Genomic DNA, 16,255 nt, shown 5'->3' on the forward strand with positions numbered 1-16,255 from the left:
CAGTGGAGGCTCTGCCATAGTTTGTGGCTACATTTCAGCCAACAGTGTTGGGGAATTAATTGAATTATTAACATAGAAAAGTAGAGTCTGATTCTAATCCATTAAGCAATACCACGTGGAAAGTCTCTGACTGACAACAGCCTCATTTTTCAGCATTACTGTAATCCAAAACACATTGCCAATGCAGTAAAACACACCTGTATAAAAACAAACAAACAAAGGAAACAAAGGGGCAAAAAGAAAATCCTAGCAATCATGGAACACTTTTAACTATCGATTGGCCTCCTAAGATCTAGGACCTCATCAGTACTGAATCAATGTGAGATCATCTTGAAAAAAATGGAACAAAGGGAAGCCAAAGAAGACCTTTGCAATGACCTTCAAGAAGCCTGGCCATGGACTATTCCTGAAGACTACTAAAAGAAACTACTTAAAGAAAGCTTGCTTAACCCTTAAAAGTTGAAGGGAGCCCCCACAATCCCATTTGCATATATTTTTAAATTCCCAGTAGAATAGCAACCAAATAAGTTAGAGCAATAATTCTTTTTGCATATGAAAAGGGAGGAGTTTTACTTATATATCATGCATTCAATTTCATAGGACTTCCTGTGTTGGAATAAATTTCATCACCTTATCAACACAAACTATCACATGGTTTAATGTGCGCCATTACCTGCGGAAACCAGAAGTGATGCCATTTTCGCTGGAAATGTAGTTTTCTCTGGGGCCTTTCAAAGCTCCACTGGTGCTATTGAAAGCCATGTTTGACTTTGTGCCTTTCTATATAGTTCCTGGGACACTTAGAACTTTGATTACACTTTTGAAAATAGTTTATTTTGTTGCACATGCTGTTTTCTTTGCAAATTGTGCACAATAATATCTATTTTTGTTTTTGCTGCAGTTTTCAAAAATGTGTGTATCTTAAAATAAACTTATGAAGACACTCAAATAAATGTACTTTCAAACTTATTAGCACTGTATAAACTCTGTTTTTGTACTTATATACTGTACCAAAAATGTACATCTGGAAATGTGCGTGTGTACCTGTGTGGGTCTAGGAGTTTGTGTATGTGTGATTTTCATTTTAACTATATACAACAGAGAAAGGCAGTAAATCCACACAATACAGAAACTAGAGTGAAACAATTTAAGGCATTTAGCTTAGAAAATTATTCCTACTATTAACTGATTATCAGATTAGGTCATTTTTTTGTAGTTCTTATATAAATAAAGTTTAAAGGCAGAAAAAGTGAACCCTGTAAGTCACTGTCACTTCAGTTACTAAGGTATCAACACTGCAATGGTCATGTTCAGTTTGTGAACAGTGAAAAAAGACATGGTACTATTTTACTGTAAAAAAAAAAAAAAAAAAACCTTTAAAGGAAGTGGGACTATTGGGACCAGTGCTTAATCACTCTCCTCCCAGGATTTCCCAAATGATTGAAAGATCAAAAGTACCATGGTTTTCCTTCAGTCACAAACTTGTCTAGCTAATCTTTGTGCTATTTACACAACCTGTAGGCCAATAGAAGGGTTACAAGGGGGATATGAGTGTGTTACAATGCACTCTGGAAGCTGGGCTGGTCTGCAAAATGGCAGTGGGTGGAAGAACTCTGCATTAAAAGTGACAACATTTTCTTCTCCTTTATTTCTTCCTCTTCTTCCTCCCCTTCACCTTCTCTTGCTGTCTTGGTCAATGGAACATTAAAATAGCATATCAGTAAAAGAGCTCTACTCAATAGGCATGTGGCGGGTAGACATGAAAGGCTTGGAAATACTCATTGTTCTTCATTGTCAAGTGCTGCCCTCTCCATTTGACAGTATGATATTAACAGCACAATTGAGTACTCAGGCTGGTTCCTTCCATTCGGCTCCTTCAAAACCACTCTGGCTCATTTCAGGCAGTTTTTTAAAATCCTTTTTAGAGCTACTGTGAATTGTTTAAAATGTCAAAATATGCAAATCACTTCTGACCTCTTTTGAATCATAAAACACAGCATAAAAATCCAACTTAAATTCGAGTATGAGAAAAAAATCTGAAAAAATACGGCTCTTGCTTAAACACTCAGTGAGCAGTAAGCAACCAGTCCCCCACGCTTCAAGTCACTGAAAGATTTGTTGGCGATGTATGTGCTTGAGCAGACCGATATATACTGTAAGTACAACATGTGGCACATTAGCATTCCTAAAAGTCACACATTAATTGGTTACAGATTAAAGTTAATTGATTTAGCTGATAGTTTTAAAGCTCCTGAAGATAATTAAGTGCAGTGCTGAGAATTCTGATATGTTGACATTTTGAGAATGAACAACCTGTAACGTGTGGGTACAACATAACGTTAACTAACATCTTAATCATGCAAATTGAAAAACACGGCAGATTTAATTATCACCGGTCGAATCATTGGTCCTCATTAATTACATTGGGCTTATTTATTCATATTCACATATCTATTCCACTTACTTCCCAATTATGCAGGACAGTCCTCAGACCCCTGCTGATATAGCAAACAGTGATTCCATTCCTGCTTCATTAGAGGATGCATGTAATAGGACGCCGAGGGGATGGAGGGACAAATGAGCATCCAAGGTTGAAAAGCAGTAGACAACAAGAATCCAAAGCATCTGAAATGACTGATAGATTGCCTTAATAGTCACATATCTATATATACTGCGCCTACTGGAGGGGGTAATGAAATGTGTAAGGAGGAGGCTCAACTTTTATCTCTACTAATGCAAATAAACTAACTCCACATCATCCCACAGCCTGCTCATACTGCAACTTTATAAATCATTAAAATCGCAAGGTAATTCAATCAGTAGTACATAGCTGTTTTCCACTATACTACCTATCATTTGCCACTATACAACTGTTGGAAAGTCCAGATTAAACTGGGATTTTATTTTTAAGTTGTAAATATTTATTCTTTAACAGACAATGACCTGCAATTCATTTTAGCCATCTTAATAACAAATAACTCAGTGGCTTCGTTGCATTCTATGAAATCACTAATGAGGTCACCGTGTTTTATATTTTACTGTGAACAAAGGCAATAAGTTTATTTTCTCTTGAGGGGCTCCTAATATACTGTTGCTGCCGTATGGTCCATGCAGCATTGTGAATCACTTTTTGACGGCACCATATCATTACATTAGCCAAAATAAAAAGACATTAGTCTCTGAAGTCATTAGTATTCATCATTATTCAGGGTGAAACAGCACAGATGTGTTACTCATGACAGTGCCACACTTTTATGGTTTCTAAATCTTGCCCAAGGTCCTTGCCAAACAGATTAACATAAATGAAATGAACTATGATTACACAGAAAAGAACATTGAAAACAACCATAAAAAGCCTGTGGTGTTCAAGAACATGCTACTTATTTATTTTTCTTTTTTTAAAGGTATAGTAAGTATTTTTTTTAGGTTATTAATCAGAAAAATTAATGTTGTACTCATAAATATACATTGATTACTGAGTAATTTCAAATTTAATCATACCTTCATAGAAAAATCTGATTTAATTAATTAACAACATATAGGAGTGGGCACTGGCATAGTAACCTCCTCATAGGAAGTAGGCTATATCTTCCACTTACTTAAGAGAGGGACAGAGTATGGCATGGGCCCATGAAAAGGATATAAAAGAAGGTTTGGGGTTCTTCCTCTAGTTTCCCATGTATGAGTGGAGAACTACAGCTGAAGAATCTAACTCTTTGTGTAACACTAAAAGTAATAGTTTGTGCCTTGCATGGTTGTTACCAGTCACTCAAGCCCTTAAAAATTAGCAGATCTCTTGGGGCCTATTCTTTTCCTGGCCAATGAAGTAGTAACCAGCCAAATTACCAAGAGCAAGCATATTGAGGAGAACTGCTGTTAAGGGGTGTGGCTGACAAATTGCACTTGACCTGCAAGGGTTCTCAGGGAAGTATTTTGTCGAGTTTATAAAGGGGCATGCACAGGTAGACAGTTAGAGCTATGCAAGTATCCTCAACACAGCCGTACAAACATTTCTGCACTGGGGAATACCCCTTGGAATCAGAAATGCAGACCTTATATATATGTATATATATATATATATATGTATAGAGAGAGAGAGAGAGAGAGAGAGAGAGAGAGAGAGAGCAAACCTTCACCAATCTCTCTAAGGATTCTCCTCGCATTGTGATTGTTTGGAGACAGGTCATCTCCTACCAGTTGATCTGTGCAATCGCCTTGCTATCTAAAATGGTTGAAGATATAGCTGGAACCCTTCCAGCTCCACTGTGACCTGAGTTTCATTTAAGAAAATGGATGGATGAATAGATGGACATAATGCCATACATGTTTCTGCTGGTCTAGGCTTAAAGCATGTCTTGGAAAATGGTTTTATTTATATAAACTAGTTCTGCAACAACATTAAAACCACTTGCCTAATATTGCGTAGGTCCTTCCTGTGCTCTGTGGTTTATCATACAAGCAGTATATGGCACCAGGTTGGCAGTGGAGTTTTTTTTGTCTTGCATGTTGCAGTTTGGTGCCTATGTGGATGTTTGATTTGACTGATTGGGGGATACTGATGAAGCCAAGCTGCTACTGACAACATGAGTGTTGCTATGGTGTGGTGTGCTTTCCCAAAAAGTTGATTCTGTTCATCTGGGCATAGTGTTTTTAGTTGGAGAAATGTTTCGTCACTCATCCAAGTGACTTCTTTAGTGTGCTCTGTTTGCAAGAAATCTTTACATAAGTGGTATTGTCAAGGTAACATTCACATGAATGCCACTACCAAGTTTTCCAAGAGAACATTGCATTGCTATACACACTTACTTTGCTATAAGATGCTCATTTCATCATTTAGCATTTCTGTGTTTTCAGTGGTCTGGCTACTGTGTGTATTCACACTCAATATGAGCATACAGAGTGTTCTGTTATCACTAAAAGTTGTAAAATGTTGTATCACTAAAATATCATTCTCAGTCAGTTGTTATTCATTGTGTTTACAGCGCCCTCTGTGGTTGCTCCAAGTAATGCACTTTAGAAACGGCTTTATTTTGAAAAAATATCTTTATTGAACAGGAAGTCCGCTCAGTCAAGCAAAGCAAGTGAGCAAGAAGAAGGGAAACATATCGGCACACAGTTTATGTCCTGTTGGAAAAAATACTGTCCACATCTTCGGTTTATGGTTGTATCGCCGGTATGTACTTAAAGTATAAGTTGCAACTTTGTTTTGTACAATATGTTGTCCGCTAATGCAGTATTTGGCTGTAAAGCTAGTCCTTTTGTTAAGCTAGTTACCCGCGATTTTGGAGGTTGTCTGGATAGCATCAATAATACAAGTTCACATAATTAGACATGTGACTTATGTTGTGTAGTAGCAGTGTGGTATATAAATGCATATTATGCTGCACATATGTATATCATAACTGTATTTTTTGTCTTGTTTTTAGTTTTACCCTTTTGAATGTCAGTAAACCTGTTGACAACGCTCATCGGTCTTCAGAGTGGTGATATGAGAAAGGTGTTAACGCCCCTGCATCAGACATGCACCCATAACGGCACACAGAGCATGTGTATAGTTGTATTAACCCTTTGAGTTCTAACTACCTCTTTTCTCAGTTGACCTTAGAGGCTTTAGCGACAGAACTTTCAAGACAAAGTTGTATCAGAACTTGATGTAAACCATCTCAGGTTATTAACATGAGTATCTTTCCATCTGTCTAGCTTGTCTAACAGTCATGTTTTGCGAGCACCGGGATACAGTGCTCGCAAAACTAAATGCAGGAAAAAGGAAGTCATTTGACATTAATCTGGCGTTATGTGAGGCAGAGGTTATAGATGAAGACAAGTGCTCACAGACAAGTTCTATGATTAGATGAAGAAAGACATCAATAGACATTGATGGCTGTAATGAATAGACACAGTACTCCAGTAATGACACTTTACCTTTAATAGTTCTCATTAAGAGCACTAGCCACTTGGTTAACAAGAATGAGAGATGCACTTTGCCATTTGTCATCAGGACCTGTACAGAAGAAGATCATGGACACAGGTACTATGAATTTTCTGAAGGATAATAACAGAGATGAGAAGGCTCTTGTAGTCAAATGCAAGCATTTTCTGGTCTACAAAAATTTCAATAGGGCCCAGTTTGTGGTTTTAAGCAGCTGAAATGACAGCAAGTGTACTTCTTTGTGCAAAACTGAAGAAACCTTTTGGATGAGAGGTGAAACATCTTTATAAACTGAAAAGAAATGCAGGTTTTTCATTTCACATGCTCAGACTACCATGAGCTGGATGACTGAGATTCTACACAGACTAGGCTGTGGTATACACTCAAACACCTACACTTAGCCAAACTTAGGAAACAAATTAATGTAAGAAATGTCAAAAATCACATTCTTTCTTCCGAAAAACTGGAACTGTTGTCCAACTTAGTCTGCATGTGATCACAGTACAGCAGGCTTTTGTCTGACTATACTATATTTGCACTATTTACAACATAGTAATAGTGTCTCATATGTGGCTGTAGCACAAATACAAATGATTTAGATTTGATGCTGTTTCATGAGAGCTATATATGCTTATTTCATTCCTTCTCATTAAACAACAATACTCAGTCAGAGATAGCCTGCTGTGCAGTTATGTCCACATCTTGAATAAACAAATCCAAATTTATGAAGTCCTTTGAAACAACTTACTTTCCTCACCAGCGGCTATATCATTTATTAAACGCAATCTTAACCATTTATTCCTTTGTAATTTTAAATCTACTATTCTACATATTTGGTTCATATTTTGAAATATGCACTTTTTGTTTATGAACTTTTGGCAGTCGTAGTGAATGATAAATTGGGAACTTCTTCAGATCTCCGTCCCTTTCCTGCAGCCTGGCTTTCCTGCTTCTGTCTGTGTCTATTGCTGGTGCAGCCGTTAGTAAATAGTTCTTGCAACCCACATTTTTTTCTTTAATTTTCTCTCTGGTTAATGGTAGCAGTAATGATTTGAATTCTCTTTTCAGCAGAATACATACCTGAACCTGATTCTTTTTGTACAAAACTGACATGAGATCAACAACGATTAAAAATCTAATAAATGACAGCAACCGCTGTCTAATTTCAAGCATATATAGATAAAATATCGGCAGAACTGTTTGCTTTTACTTAGGTAGATATGGAAACTGCCAGCTGTTCTGGACTCTAGTTTATCAAACCACCTTTGCTTAGGGTGGGGTGTAACATAGCTAACAGATGTATTTGATTTTTTTATATATATATTGTTTCACTTCATCTTTGTAAAGCTATGCATTGTGTATTGTCTATTCATCGAAAGTTTGTCTATATTACTTGTTGCACCCACTTTTTTCAGTAAAATATGCAAATTCCTTGCATATGTTAACACATAGGGCTTTGAAGATCATTTTACCAAGTATCAGTAAAGCTTTCCTGTACTGAGCATAATTTCATGAGAAAAATAAAGTTTCCACAAGACGTTCAGTACTATGCTGTATTGATTCCCCCACCCTTGGTTTATATTTGGTATTTACTTCGGTTAGAGCGCATTTATGACTAAAAGCTATTCATTTTTTATGACAAAAAAGAAAAATCAATAACCAAGATATGGATGGAAAAAACGTGTAATGTAAATGTGTAGGGGGGGTACAGTGTGACATCATTAAACATGAGTTAGATTATATGTTCTTCACAGAACGTGAATCAAAGTCTGAGACTGAACAAACAATAACTTACAATAACTTGCTTTTCAAAAAAAAAAAAATAAGTAAACACTGAAAACCTTGCAGTTTTTGGTCTGACCACAAACTCTTTCTATTACCACAGTATTCTAGAGTCAAATCTGGGGCCATTTTCTGACATCTAAAACTTGGCTGTAGTTCATGTAAAAGGACAATGGGCTGAAGCGCACAAGCAAATCCACAATAGACTGTCCGAAAAACAAAGGAATCAAGGTGTTGCAATGACCCTTCACCCCCCTATGAGACTGTGCATAGACAAGTGCCTGCAAACCACAATAAACTGAAACAATGTTGCAAAGAAGAGTGCACTCTTCCAAAATTCTCCTACAAAAAATGGTTCCAAAATCCACTCTGCCAAAAATCCCCCACAGACTAATAAAGTCATAAAGAAAATGATTACTTTAAGTAATTGCTGCTAAAACCTCAAGGGGTGTACTTAGTTTTTCACATAACTGCATAGGAACCTGTGAAAAAACTCTGTTCATGTTTTTGGACTCTATCTGTTTGCACTGTTGTATACAAAAAATATCTATTCAGTTTTTGTTGATCTGCAAGTTTAGAAAACATCATCTGTCACTCAAAATACAACATATTGCCAAAAGTATTCACTCACCCACCCAAATCATTGAATTCAGGTGTTCTAATCGCTTCCATAGTTAAAGATTTCAGATACAGAAAGTTAAGCACCTACACAAGCAGACTGTTAATGGTAGCATGAAAAAGTGGAAGTGACTGGGAATGACAGCCACTCAGCCATGAAGTGGTAGGCCACGTAAAATCACAAAGTGGAGTCACTGGTTGCTTGGGCAAATACTAAGAAGAGGTCGCCAACTTTCACTTACTAATGAGCTGTGAGCCAGGTCTTGCCATTAACATCAGTGTCTGACCTCACAAATATAGTTCTGAAAGAATGGTCAAAAAAATCCTGTAAACACTTTTCTAAACATTGTGGAAAGGCTTCCCATAAGACTTAAAGCTGTTATAGCTGCAAAGGGTGAGTCAACACCACATTAACCCTTGGATGCACAACCTACCAATACCTACACTCTTCCACGAGTGGGTGTTGTGGTTTGCAGTGTTTTGTGTTGTTTCATTTTAAATGTGTTTTAAAGGAAAAAGCTGAAAATTTGAATAGTTAAAAGTTGAACTGTGACTAGTTGGTTTTTGTATTATATGATTTATTTATTACATTTTATGTGGAGTGAATAAATAAAAGTATATTTACGGTGGCCCCTAGAGACAAAGCACGTACAAACTTCAAAACACGTAAAAACTCCAAAACACGTACAAAACACAACAGAAGTGCTCCAGGATGCTAGGGGCAGTGTTGAGCGTTTGTTACCTAGTGGCTACAAAGCCAGCAAGTACCAACGACCGGATTTGGTGTGTGGTAGTAACAGGTAAATGAACATTTTTTTTAAATTATTTGAATATATATGAGTGCTTGTGTATAAATACACAAACCATACACATATGCTTTCAATTGTGTAATTTAAGTGATCTAGGTAGCTCTGTTTTGGAAGTTCAGTTAACTCTAGGAATGTGTTTTGGAGTTTGTACGTGCTTTGTCTCTAGGGGCCACCACATATATTTATATATAAACATATATAAATAAAACCACTTTTTTTTTTACATTAGTAATTCCTTTTGTGCATAATTTTATATTGTTGTTAATAATAAATTAATTAAAGCAACAAAACAACCTGAAGAGCCGGTTCGGAGCCGAAAGAGCCGGCTCTTTTTAGTGAGCTGAGCTGAAAGAGCCGGTTCTCTAAAAAGAGCCGGAAATCCCATCACTACTTCTTTCATTACAATGATGCTCAATAATTACGGGTTAGCAGCAAAATTAAAACTTTCATTACATCACAAATCTAAGCCTCTGTGAGAGGGTTGTGTGTTGAGGTACAGTGGCTTGCAAAAGTATTCGGCCCCCTTGAACTTTTCCACATTTTGTGACATTACAGCCACAAACATGAATCAATTTTATTGGAATTCCACGTGAAAGACCAATACAAAGTGGTGTACCCGTGAGAAGTGGAACGAAAATCATACATGATTCCAAACATTTTTTACAAATAAATAACTACAAAGTGGGGTGTGTGTAATTATTCAGCCCCCTGAGTCAATACTTTGTAGAACCACTTTTTGCTGCAATTACAGCTGCCAGTCTTTTAGGGTATGTCTCTACCAGCTTTGCACATCTAGAGACTGAAATCCTTGCCCATTCTTCTTTGCAAAACAGCTCCAGCTCAGTCAGATTAGATGGACAGCATTTGTGAACAGCAGTTTTCAGATCTTGCCACAGATTCTCGATTGGATTTAGATCTGGACTTTGACTGGGCCATTCTAACACATGGATATGTTTTGTTTTAAACCATTCCATTGTTGCCCTGGCTTTATGTTTAGGGTCGTTGTCCTGCTGGAAGGTGAACCTCCGCCCCAGTCTCAAGTCTTTTGCAGACTCCAAGAGGTTTTCTTCCAAGATTGCCCTGTATTTGGCTCCATCCATCTTCCCATCAACTCTGACCAGCTTCCCTGTCCCTGCTGAAGAGAAGCACCCCCAGAGCATGATGCTGCCACCACCACATTTGACAGTGGGGATGGTGTGTTCAGAGTGATGTGCAGTGTTAGTTTTCTGCCACACATAGCGTTTTGCATTTTGGCCAAAAAGTTCCATTTTGGTCTCATCTGACCAGAGCACCTTCTTCCACATGTTTGCTGTGTCCCCCACATGGCTTGTGGCAAACTGCAAACGGGACTTCTTATGGTTTTCTTTTAACAATGGCTTTCTTCTTGCCACTCTCCCATAAAGGCCAACTTTGTGCAGTGCACGACTAATAGTTGTCCTATGGACAGATTCCCCCACCTGAGCTGTAGATCTCTGCAGCTCGTCCAGAGTCACCATGGGCCTCTTGGCTGCATTTCTGATCAGCGCTCTCCTTGTTCGGCCTGTGAGTGTAGGTGGACGGCCTTGTCTTGGTAGGTTTACAGTTGTGCCATACTCCTTCCATTTCTGAATGATCGCTTGAACAGTGCTCCGTGGGATGTTCAAGGCTTGGGAAATCTTTTTGTAGCCTAAGCCTGCTTTAAATTTCTCAATAACTTTATCCCTGACCTGTCTGGTGTGTTCTTTGGACTTCATGGTGTTGTTGCTCCCAATATTCTCTTAGACAACCTATGAGGCCGTCACAGAGCAGCTGTATTTGTACTGACATTAGATTACACACAGGTGCACTCTATTTAGTCATTAGCACTCATCAGGCAATGCCTATGGGCAACTGACTGCACTCAGACCAAAGGGGGCTGAATAATTACGCACACCCCACTTTGCAGTTATTTATTTGTAAAACATGTTTGGAATCATGTATGATTTTCGTTCCACTTCTCACGTGTACACCACTTTGTATTGGTCTTTCACGTGGAATTCCAATAAAATTGATTCATGTTTGTGGCTGTAATGTGACAAAATGTGGAAAAGTTCAAGGGGGGCGAATACTTTTAAAGGCGACTGTAGTTAAGGGGTTTGCTCCTGGTAGGGACTCTCGAGACAAATTGGTACTGGGTAAGGGGCCAGAGAAAGAGTAATTCAGAAAAACCCTATGGAGAAAAAAAGAACAATTGACAAGTTCATCCTATATTTGATCTATATGGCCACAACCTCTGGGTAGTAACCAAAAGAATGAAACTGCTGATACAAACAGTGGAAATTAGCTTCCTCTGAAGGTTAACTGGACCCGCCTTTCGGTTTAGGGGGAAGAGTTGGTCATAGAGAGGGACTCAGAGTAAAACCACTATTCCTGCACATTGAAAGGCGCCAGGAGGCTATTTAGACATCTGATAAGGGCAACTACTAGGTTTTTAGGGCATGTCGGATCCCCCCCCCCCCACAAACTGTTAATTACATCCTTTGATCTCCCAAATTGCTAATCTGCAACAATACATGGCAAAACACAAGATATACTGAAAAAATTGTTTTGTACATTACTTAGTACTGTTTGTGTGTTTATTAACTTTATTGGGAAATGTCCTGTTAATCTACGTACTGATTCATACTCTCAAAGCACTTACATTTTTAAAGTGGATTTTTAATATATATACAAATGCAGTAATAAGCATTTAAATAAGACGCTACTGAAACACAGGACAAGAATCTCATGAAATTGTGTCACTGTGTAAGACACTACACAATCTGAGTGAAGATGCCTTAATTTATCTAGCTATACACCTCTTGTACATCTTACATTTAAATGACTTGAAGTTTGAACTATGGGACGATGTACGCCTCGTTTTTCTTTTTTTTGTTTTCTTTACTTTCAACAAGGAAAGCTCCCAGTGGAACTTCTAGTTTCTAATTAATAATTGGTATATGTGGCTGAAGCTCTATGAGATTATTTGAAGTCATTAGAAAACACCCCCTTCTTCGGAATCTCAGTAGAGATAAAAAGGGACGAGACATCCTGGGGGAATTGCATGGCTGAGTATTTTGTTCGGGAAATGTAATTGCAGCATCTACAAACTTGTTCCTGTGAGTATTACAAAAATAATGACTCTGTTGTAACGTAAAATTAAAAGCAAAATATATATCTTTATGTTATTGTTTCCCCCCCCCCCCACCAGGCTGGATTGTTCTTTATGGGAACATATTAATACACTAACACCCCAAGTCTTGTTGTTTTCAGTGCCTTACTTAATTGTTTGATAATAAATTGTCACTTGTCCTGACTCTCAATCAAATTCCTTCTGTTTGTTGCTTTCTCAGTCCAAAACTCCTTCTCCCTTGCTGCAGCTTACAGAAAGTTTCCTTTGTTCCCTAAAAAATTAACCAAAACAAGCAGCTAAGTCTGAAGTACTGTTTGATGACAAACAGTGGAAAATACTGTGAAATACTGTATCATGGCAAATCACAAAAATGTAATTTGCAACAGCTTCTAGATCACATCTAACAAATAAGCTTAAAACCAAGATGCAAAAGAACAAAGGGACATGGATATCAAAGGCAGTGTGTTGAGAGTAGCAAAGGGAAAGAAAGGTACTTCAGGACAGGAGCGTATGGGAAGGGGCTTGAGGAGAATGAAAAGCACCAGGACAAACACATCTAGGCTATTGATTTATTGGAGGGTATAGTCTTAGAGACGGGTGCAAAATTGATCAAATGGAAGGTTATCCTTACTCACATAGGCAAGCTGTTTGCCAATATCTATCACTGGCAACTCACAATGGCTCAAAGGATCCTTGACATTCTCCAACACTGTAGAGCCAGTAATAGGCCAAGTTGAGATTCTCTGTGTGAAAAGGAATTGTTTTAGACTTCACACTGACTGAAAGACTGCACACCATTCTTTGTGAAGATAAAACAGAGACCAGCGTCAGTGCACCATTAAATATACCCTACATGTTTTTCTCTTTTTGTTTTTGTTTGTTTGTTTGTTTGTTTTAGCTTACCTGTAAGCCCCGCCTGCTGCCAACAAGTTATATCCCACAGATTTGATATTTCAAGTGTTCAGCCCAGTACTCGATTTCTTAGACCTGATTTAGACTCCTGGGAATTTTTGTAGCATCTACAACATAACCCCCATAGGTGGTCAATGTAGGTTATGTGTTAATTACTGTATGGTTGTATATAATATAATCTCACTTATAAAATGAAAAAGAAGACGCGGCAATGGAGGAATAGATAGTACTGAACAGGCCAGTCACAATAGCTGTAGGTTACAGCATAAACGTTAGTGTAGATGTGACAAAGATTTCCTGCTGAACCATAAATCCCCTATAAGGGGGCAAGCAGTCTAGTAGGGATGGGAATCAAGAACCGGTTCTTATGGAAAACTGGTTCTCAGTAGCCCAATTCCTTGGAATTATTAGTCTGCCTGCCTGTCGATCCTGGTTATTGGTTCTTGAACTCACACTACAATCAGCTGATTTCAGTTCAAGTGTCAGAGGACAAAAAAAAACTACGTTGTCTGGAGCATGGATATGGACATTTATTTTTATTGGACAACAGGACAAGATGAATGGTAAAGCGGAAAACTGCATCCAACTGTATTATTCTGCTAGACGACATGCTAACGCTAAGCTAGCAAGAACCCAGATTGAAAACTGAGTGAATGCCAACCCTAGCAGCCAAAGCCTTAACTTCAGCAGGTAACAAGCAGATGAGCAGTCAGGCTGCAGCCTCCCTTTCTACCTGTTCATGTTTTGGAAGCAGAATCACCGTGGCGATTGCTTTTTTGTGCTGGTTTTCGTCTTTGCTTTGTGCTGTCAGCTTTGTATTCTACTAAGAGAAAGATCTTAGAGATGTGTGTCATCGTTAGGGATTTGTGATGGTGTGTGGGGTTGTAGCCCTTGTTAAATGTTGATTATGAGACAATGTTTTTCAGCTATTTTACAGAGTAACATTAAAGTAATGTAATGAGTATGTAACCCATATCAACTACACCCTGTCATATGACCCACGTCAGCTGATTTAAGGCCCCTCTCCTGATTGGCTCCTCCCACGTCGCGGCAACTCTGAAAACCGGCTGTGGAGGGATACTTCCGGGTTCGACTCCTGCTGTGGCTGTAAGCTTATGGCGTTAAGAACAGCGTTGGAAAACAAAGCGTTTTCTCCCCTCAATTCATCTATAAACTCATTTCACCTCAGCGGTAAGTGTCCTTAATATCTACCAAAAACAGCCTTTTGGTTGTCAGTAACCAGTTGATTGTTTTCGCGATTAAAAATGACTTTGTTCGACGGCGTTCCCACCGCGAGCAGAACTCCGGTTCAAAAACCGCTGTTTTTGAACACTTTTATTTACTTAAGCACTTTAATGGGCTTACTTTGAAACAAAGTGCAATTGACTGATTATTGTTATGTGTTGCCTTGAATTCGGCTATGCTGTCTGTTAGACAGTTGTTTTTCTTTATTGTTGTTTTTGTATTTGTTTGTAGCGAACGCTACTGGAATGTATAGATTAAGCTACGTAGCCAAGATGGTTAATAATTTAACTGTTGTACATTTGTTGATGATAATGATGATGATTAATGATTTGCATTGTTACATAGACTTGCAGAAACATGTATTTGTTTACCGGTAAACTGAATTGAACTTGATGTGCTAATGGACATTTTTCTGACCTACAGGTCAGGTTTTTTTTTTCCCCTTTTGAATTGATCTTCTTCATATTGAAGTGGCGAGCCGGTAGGACCATTCTTTGTTTTTTCCCCTCTTTTCCCCAACTTTGCCGTCTTTGGATTACGGACATATTTTTCCCCACTGTATGAAGCTGGACCCTAAGGAGGAATTCCTTAAAAAGTGAACTTTAAAAAAAGAAACTTTAAAAAAGGACCAAAAGGACTCTTAACAAAAAGGACTCTTGCACAGAAAAATCACATTGATTTATTATTTAATTGTGGGCATGTGGTGGACCACTGGAGGGCTCCACTCACACCCAGTTCTCAGGAAGTGTTGTTGCTATGTTTTGGAGGGAAAAGTGTTCAGTTGTGTGGTGATGAGAATAAACGAGGAGTGTTAATCGAGAGCTCTCGTGTCGTATGTGTTTACCTCCACATTGGTGACCCCTGACTCGAACATGCTGCAGTCCGATGGTGGCACCGACTCCGCTCTGGATGCATCAGCAGCCGCCAGCCCTCTGCCTCCGGCTGCAGCTGCGTTTGCTGTGCCGCTCGAGCTGCCGGACTTTTGGCTTCACGATCCCCCGTCGTGGTTCGTGCACGTGGAGGCTCAGTTCGCCCTTCATGGCATCTCGGCTGACGACACGAAATATCACCAGGTGGTGGCCTCTCTCGACCCGCTAGCCACCCGTCGTGCGTTGACTCTCCTCCGGGACCCACCCGCCCGAGGGAAGTACACCGCCCTTAAGGAGCTGCTTCTTCGGCGCTATGCCCTCTCCGACGCAGAGCGAGCCGAGAAGCTCCTCTCCCTCTCAGGCCTGGGTGGCGGTACGGCTCTCGAACTGATGGAGCGCATGCTGTCCTTTCTCGGTCCGGACGACGGGGGATTCCTGTTCGCCCACATCTTTCTCCGACAGCTGCCGGCGGCCGTGAGAGCCGGCCTCGCCAACTCTCCGCTTCTGGGCACGAAGGATTATCCTCCCTGGCTGAGGACGCGGGTCGTATTCTCTTGGCTACCCGCGCTTTCCACGATCACGACCTAGTTCCAGCCTCGCCGGCGGCGCCTTCTGCTTCCCCGCTGACCTGCCCCGACGTGTCCGCTCCTTCGCTGGCGGCAAAGGTCGCGGCACAGCGACACCGCGGACGGGACCTCTGTTTCTACCATCAGCGTTTTGGCCCCAGAGCGCGTCGCTGCCTGCTGCCTTGTGCTTTTCCGACCCTGGGACACGGGCCCCGACAGCGCGCTGTAGCGGCCGCGACCGCTGGCGACAAAGAAAAACTGCTCTTCATAGAAGACTCGCGCTCCGGGAGACGTTTCCTGGTCGACTCCGGCTCCCAGAAGAGCCTCCTTCCCCCGTCCGGCGCCGACAGTTTAGCAGCGGGCTGCGGACCGTAGCTTATTGCGGCTAATGGCTC

The sequence above is a fragment of the Pelmatolapia mariae genome, linkage group LG1 (genome assembly GCF_036321145.2).
Source record: "Pelmatolapia mariae isolate MD_Pm_ZW linkage group LG1, Pm_UMD_F_2, whole genome shotgun sequence".
NCBI lineage: Eukaryota > Metazoa > Chordata > Actinopteri > Cichliformes > Cichlidae > Pelmatolapia > Pelmatolapia mariae.